The following is a 7173-nucleotide window of genomic DNA, read 5'->3' as shown; positions in this document are numbered from 1 at the left end:
TACTGATTTTGGTGACCCCATGACTCTGTGCCACCCGTAGGCCAAAAGCCAAGGCGCTCATGCTGTTTTTGTTTTTTGTTTGTTTTTGCTTTTGCTATTGTTTCAATAAGTGTGAATCCTTCAGTAGTTTCACTGTCTCTTTATTCCTTTGCTTCTGTAATTATATTTTTTGGGGGTTTTCTGCCTAGATAGTACAGTAGAATGTGACAGGAAACAGGGAGAGAGAGACAGTAAAGTCCTTTGGGCTTGGGAATTGAACTCACCACTTGCTGTCAGCCTGTCAGGCTGCATTAGAGCCTATATGTGGTATGCCGCTTAACCACTACTAGGCCATTGGCACGCCCCCTTTTCTTATTTTTGAGCAGTGCACTGCACACCGCTCCAATGGCTGGCTGCGTGTGTCCCTATAGTCCCTATGTCCCTATGTCACCGTCTCCACACCTGAGCGCAAAACGGTCTTAAGCTGCGCACTTCTTAAGCTGCGCGCAGCTTAAATTCTGAGTTTTTAGACAGCTGGTGGATGGAAAAGAAGCTCCACCTCCGCGGAAGACTTGAGCGGAGGAGCGCGTTTCCGGGAATCTGGCCTTCGCGCAAGAATTCAGCGGAGGTGGAGCTTAATTTCCATCCACCAGCTGTCTAAAAACTCAAGCTTTAAGCTGCGCGCAGCCGAGAACGTGCGCAGCTCTTTCGACCGTCTGGCAGCACCTAGAATGTTTGGAGTATGAACAGTTGCAAAACCGCTGGGTGACCTAAAGTGGCACTGTTGAGCAGCCTAAACACACACACACTCACACAAACGCACGCACGCACGCACGCACGCACGCACGCACGCACACACACACACACACACACACACACACACACAATTTTACACAACTTCTTCCAAAGGAGGGTACTATACAGCATGTATTTACAGCACAAGATTTAACCCAACTTCTCATCAGCTAAGAAAGACCTGTAAACCTTTTCACAATTAATTAAAAATGGCTGACTTGCTGAAGGGTTTAGGTATTCAGAAATCGTTTAGCCTATTGGACCATTTTGTGACATCCATGTCCAACACCCATGAAATACTTTAATGTTCAGATGGGGAAATTTGTTCTGGACTCTGTCCTGCGGTTCCTCAGAAGATAAAAGTCATACAGTGTCTCAACAACACTTTCATGTGACAGTTTGCACATACTGTACAAACTTTCTAACAATTGTGACATATCTTTTACCGTCTTTGGTGTGTGGGCTCTACCTTTCTGAAGTTGCACAACCCCCATGACCAACATCCTCCTAATGCACATTACCTGTTAAAGTGTTGAGGTGAAATATTGCACAATGTCACCCATGACCAACATCCTGCATTACCTGTTACTACTGAGAAGCTTAATGGACTTAGACAGGAATTCATGTTTATAATTGTTCAGCCTTATTACCTCCTCTCTCTGGGGAACCCTGAATATTCTACCAGAAGGTGAAGCTGGAACTTTGTGCGGAGAATGTGAGTTGGATAGACACTATTTGCTGTGCCTGTCCGATAATAGACTGCTCATGAATAAATTGTAACAATCTGACCACTAATGAGCTGATCCCTGGACATTTTCTCATGGAAATAGTTTTATGTAGTGTGGGAATAGAGGCTCTTGCTAGCAGAAATTAGGTGATATGCCATAGTAGTGTGTGTGTGTGTGTGTGTGTGTGTGTGTGTGTGTGTGTGTGTGTGTGTGTGTGTGTGTGTGTGCGCGCGCGCGTGCGTGCGTGCGTGCGTGCGTGCGTGCGTGCGTGCGTGCGTGCGTGCGTGCGTGCGTGCGTGCGTGCGTGCGTTTGTGAGTGTTAAGTGAACATAACGTAAGGTCTCAGTGAACGAGTTAAAGGAGAAATCCAGACCAAAACATGACTCAGCCTATAATCCTGTCCCAACATACTGGCCTTGTTGGCCTTGAATTGTTTCTTAATGAGTCGGGCCTTAATTCTGAATGGCAGCTTGAGGGTGACAAACGGTGCACGTGTGAGTGCCAGGACACTATTAATAGGAAATTCATGAAAAGGGGGGGTAGATAAAAGAAGAAAGAAAAACGTCTGGAGCTACTAAAATACCTGTATCAGAATGGAGACAATTAACTAGCTTTCAACCATTCTAGCTGCATTTTACAGGGGGGGGGGGGGGGGAGAACAAGGGGCATCTATGAAACAATTCAAGGCCAACATGTATGTTAAAACAGGATTATAGGCTGATTCGTGTGATTCATGTGTTTTGGTCTGGATTTCTCCTTTAATGTGTGTTCTACTATGTCTTTCTGCATTTGAGAAATAAAGATATGGTATTTCTGGGGATTTTCCAATTGGATAATTGTTACTGGCACAATCAATCTGTCATAGTCAGTTCAGGAGCCAATTGCTTCTGACCTGACATGGATTCCAGCAAAAGTACCTAGTACTTAGTCTTCCTAACATAACATGCTTGTGGTAACTTCACAAGAACATACATGCAACTCTCGGGACTCGGGAGGGTGTTTATTTTCACAAGACATGTTGTCAAATTTGATCCAGTTGATTCAGGGGATATTAATACAATCTGGGAATACATTTCTTACCAAGAACTTTCTTCACCAATGTGTTTGTAATGGTGTCTACTAACATATCTCACATTGGTTTCTATTCAACCACCCAAGGAGTGTTTTTCGTGCAAAACTAATGCTCAGAATGGGTTCAGAATCATGAAAACCCCCTAGTTTGACACCTAGTTTGGCCATAGACCCCCTAGTTTGGCCATAGCCACTTGCCCAAATGTGCCCAAATGTGCTGACCTCATCACATTTGTGCTGACCTCATCACATTTGTGATGACGGTTGGTGAAGAAAATTCTTGGTAAGAAATGTAATCCCAGATTTTACATTATTCTGATAATATCCCCTGACTACAGGTGAATAAGGCATGATAAAAATGATCAATAGCAGAGCACCTCTAACAATAATTTCAGTTATAGCTATAGTTAATGGTATCGTGGCCAACAGTGGTTATGAAAGAAAACACAGTGCAGGATTCCAACCTGCTGAAGGATTTACTGTATTGTAAACCATGGAGTGACTGTGACCTGAGCTGTGTGTAGAGCTTAATGTTAACAATGTACCTGAGCAGGAAATGAGACATATGAACAATTTAAAGGTATATTCAGTGATTTCACTTAATTCAAATATCACTTATTTTTTTGTTTTGTTGTGATAATTCCTCCTTACTATAGACTATAGAGGCCAGGGTATGCGCGTGACATCATCATCATACCCGCAAGTTATGCGAACGCCTACCGAGTGGCAAAAAACTACTTTTTTGGCCTTGACAGCCCATACATCCAAACAAAGTCCTATCTGATTGCATTAAACGACATTAAACAACGTTAAACTCACTTTACCACTCACTTTGCCACTCGATTTACCACTCGATCTGCCATTCACTTTATGCATGTGCATACCCTCTATAGAGTGTGCTGACAGCTGACCATATAAGGAGTTCCTCCCTGTCCCCAGTTAAACCCTGGGGTCAAAAAACCATAGGTTTCATTTTTGGCTAGGTGGCCCAGCCTTCATCCAATCAGGATAGAGGGGGGCCTTCCACCAATCATGATCGAGCGGGGGCGGGCATTGGTGTGTGTGCTATTGGCCTGTCACGTGCCGTGTCCCCCCACTGTAGTGCGTGCATGTGCACATCTTGTTACCGGGGCGGACCGGGGGGTTTTCCAAATCACCCAAATCACTGAATGCTCCTTTAAACAGGAACACTGTGAACTGTGTAGTTCACACAGTATTCTATTATGGTATATTATGTATTATCCCCACACGTTTTCACTGTAATGAGTAATGCTTCAGCTGAATATGCCATGTCTAGTTGTGGTGGCATGCAATTATACAGTTCTTGTCAACTCAGCCAAAAACATGTCATTATGTAGTCAAGTAATCTTGAGTGCATTGAGAAGAGCTATTTAGTAGGCTATAGAATGGGGTCAAAGTGGAAATGGGGACCTCAGGTGAGGTGACTCCAGTCCAGGTGACTTAGTTGAGCTAGGGTTCATTCAAATTCAAAATGAATTCAAATCAAACATGTGATGAGGTAGGCTGTTATGACAAGTGTGCACATTGGTTGATAGTACTGTACGTTGTGCAGCCATTGGCCCTTCAGGCTTTCAATCAGTGCTGTTTTATTACTTTTATACATTAAAGGTTTATTGAGGGTAAAGTCAAGATCCCATAGTCTGCTGGGACGGTCGCAATGTGATTCGCTAGTTGGTTACTTGTCAGAACGTCTCAAACCGGTGAATCACATATTGAATATCAAATAGGCCTACATTATAAATGTATCAGTTACACATAAAGACAAATGTGGTAAATTTACACAAAAACCGTTACAGTTAGAGTGTAGCAATCAAAATAATCTTAAAATAAATGTAAAGAAAAAATGTATCAGATTCAGATTACATTATTCGAGTCAGAAGAAATACAATTATTATTAAATGTGTAGGATGGTAATAAATAAATACTTTGTAATAGATTACTTTTCAAAACGAACCTTTATGTAGACCAGCGGTTAGCCAACTAGCGAATCACATAACGTATTTCCGGGCCATGGGATCCAGAGGAATTTCCCAGAGCCATAGAGTAAGACAGAGTTACGACAACTCCGTTCACTTCATGGGGCCAGTCCAATGGCGGCTCTTTTACATAGACTTCTATTGGCGAATAGTGACAAAGGCCTGAACCGGAGGTTTACGGAATGAGTGACAGTGAACCACGTGACCGGGCTGTTTTCTGCCCCCTCAATGTCGTAACTCTGTCTTACTCCATGGATCTGGAATTTCCCAGGTTACATCAAGGAGTGTTGAAGAAGGAGGGGTAACACTATGGGACTGAGTATACACCAGCATAGAGTTATATTAATTATATACTCTAAGGGTAATCTGAGTTCCCAGAAGTTTTATTTTACTCCTGGGTAACAGAACTGGGAGGCAAACGAGCTAGATGTTTGCATTGTAGTCGTGTGTAGAATGGTGTAGAAGCGATAGTGTATAATTAGCTCGGTTTGGACCTCCAAACGGGTCAGGGCCCAGGGGATCTTAGTATAATCTTATCTGACCCAAACGGAGTGTATCATGTGTATGAATAACCTTTTAAAGATATTATTAGCCTATCATTGCGACATTTGAAAACAATCGGTCCAGGAAATAAAAAAGACAACATAATATACACGTTGAACTTGTACTTGGACTCATCGATGTGCTTGTACACATTTTGTGGGGTGTCTGAACTGCAGCACCGTTGACTGTCAGTTGTCTAGCTGCATGGCAGCCAGGCTGTCACTGATCTCTGTGGAGCCCCATAGTCTTGATGACTCATCATGATGATGAGAAGCAAGGAAGCAGCTCCCTCCCTGTTAAATCATCAAAAAGTGAAGGATAACTCCCTTTCATTCACTGTGTACACTACAACATATGATTCATTATTTTGAACTGGGAAACGTGAATGGTTCAAAAATATTGCATACTAAAATTGTTATTACTTTTTGATATCAGGAGGTGGCGTAAGAGACAAGAATGAGCAGTATAAGACTTATACTGCTCATTCATACTATAAGTGACAACTGTGACATAAAAGGTGACAGTTGGAGACAGTCTCGCCCTGACAGCCCATACTGCCATGCAGTGCCTACTGACCAGAGCCAATGAGCCATATTACCAATACCAGTTATACCATAGAGTATAACTGGTGTCTCTGCCCAGATCCAATCAGACACACGGTAAGGCGGAGCGTTGGTGTGATTCCATTCCAAATTGCGCACCCTGGAGAGTTACAAGCTGGAGTTTGAAATACCGGTACATTGTTTTCAACGAGGGCAAATATCGGCAATTTTAGGCATGTGTGCAAGTGCAACATGACAACTGTTTTAAAGGTATATTCAGTGATTTCACTTAATTCAAATATCACTTATTTTTGTTTTGTTTTGTTGTGATAATCCTCCCTACTATAGAGTGTGCTGACCACATAAGGAGTTCCTCCCTGTCCCCAGTTAACCCCTGGGGGTCAAGAAACCTAGGTTTCGTTTTTGGCTAGGTCGCTCAGCCTTCATCCAATCAGGATAGAGAGGGGCCTTCCGCCAATCACGATCGAGCGGGGGAGGGCCTTGGTGTGTGTGCTGTTGGCCTGCCGCGTGTCCCCCCACTGTAGTGCGTGCATGTGCACATCGTGTTACTGGGGCGGACCGTCTCTGTAATGTTTATGTAGTACACTTGTACTATTACCAAAAAACGATCTAAAATAAAGGGATTAACTTAACTTAAGTTTAAGATCATTAAAGCTGGGCTGTTGCCTGAGTCCAGTGCATTCTGCCAACTTCCGGTCCCATTGTCACTCTTCGCCTAGCACTTTGCCAGTTTATTGTAGAAGAGCCGCCATTGGAGATTGGACTAGCTCCGTTTGGAAACTCAATATCTACGCTGAGCTACGCTTTAGCTCCGAGATGAGGTTTCGTCACGTGATATCCCTGCACTGCACAGGTCGAAATGCTGGGTCGAGCCCGTCCACAAACAGTGGATTAAAGCCCTTTTCGCAGCATTGATTCCAAAAAGTAAACATTTCAGAACCGAGATACAGTTGATAAACTTAAGGCCGGCACGTAACATTGGGGTAAAACAACCGCTTGTCAGCCAGTACCATGTTTTCCCAATGCAATCTTACGGAAGCAGCTAGCCTATCTTGCATGCGAACGGGGGTGACTGGACTACATTTTTATTTAAAGCCTGATTTAAGCAGTTGTTTTACCCCAGACGAAAACTTTTACATGCAAGTTTATCAACTGTATCTCGGTTCTGATATGTTTACTTTTTGGAATCAATACTGCGAAAAGGGTTTAATCCACCGTTTGTGTACGGCCTTGACTAAGCTACGTAGACCCCATTTCGACCTGTGCAGGGATATCACGGGACGGAACCTCATCTCGGAGCTAAAGCGTAGCAGCGTAGATATTGAGGTTCCAACGGAGATGTCGTAACTCTGTCATCAAAATTATAGTGAATCCCGATCCTTCAAAACCGCTCTCACAGGGCACCTACGGGCGGCTGCAATTCGAAATTTAAATGATCGTAAAATGATCTGAATCCCCCCCCCCACCGAACCGAAGACACATTATGTACTTGGCCCT

The sequence above is a fragment of the Electrona antarctica genome (genome assembly GCF_951216825.1).
Source record: "Electrona antarctica genome assembly, chromosome: 1".
Taxonomy (NCBI): domain Eukaryota; kingdom Metazoa; phylum Chordata; class Actinopteri; order Myctophiformes; family Myctophidae; genus Electrona; species Electrona antarctica.
This window is presented reverse-complemented; position numbering follows the sequence as displayed.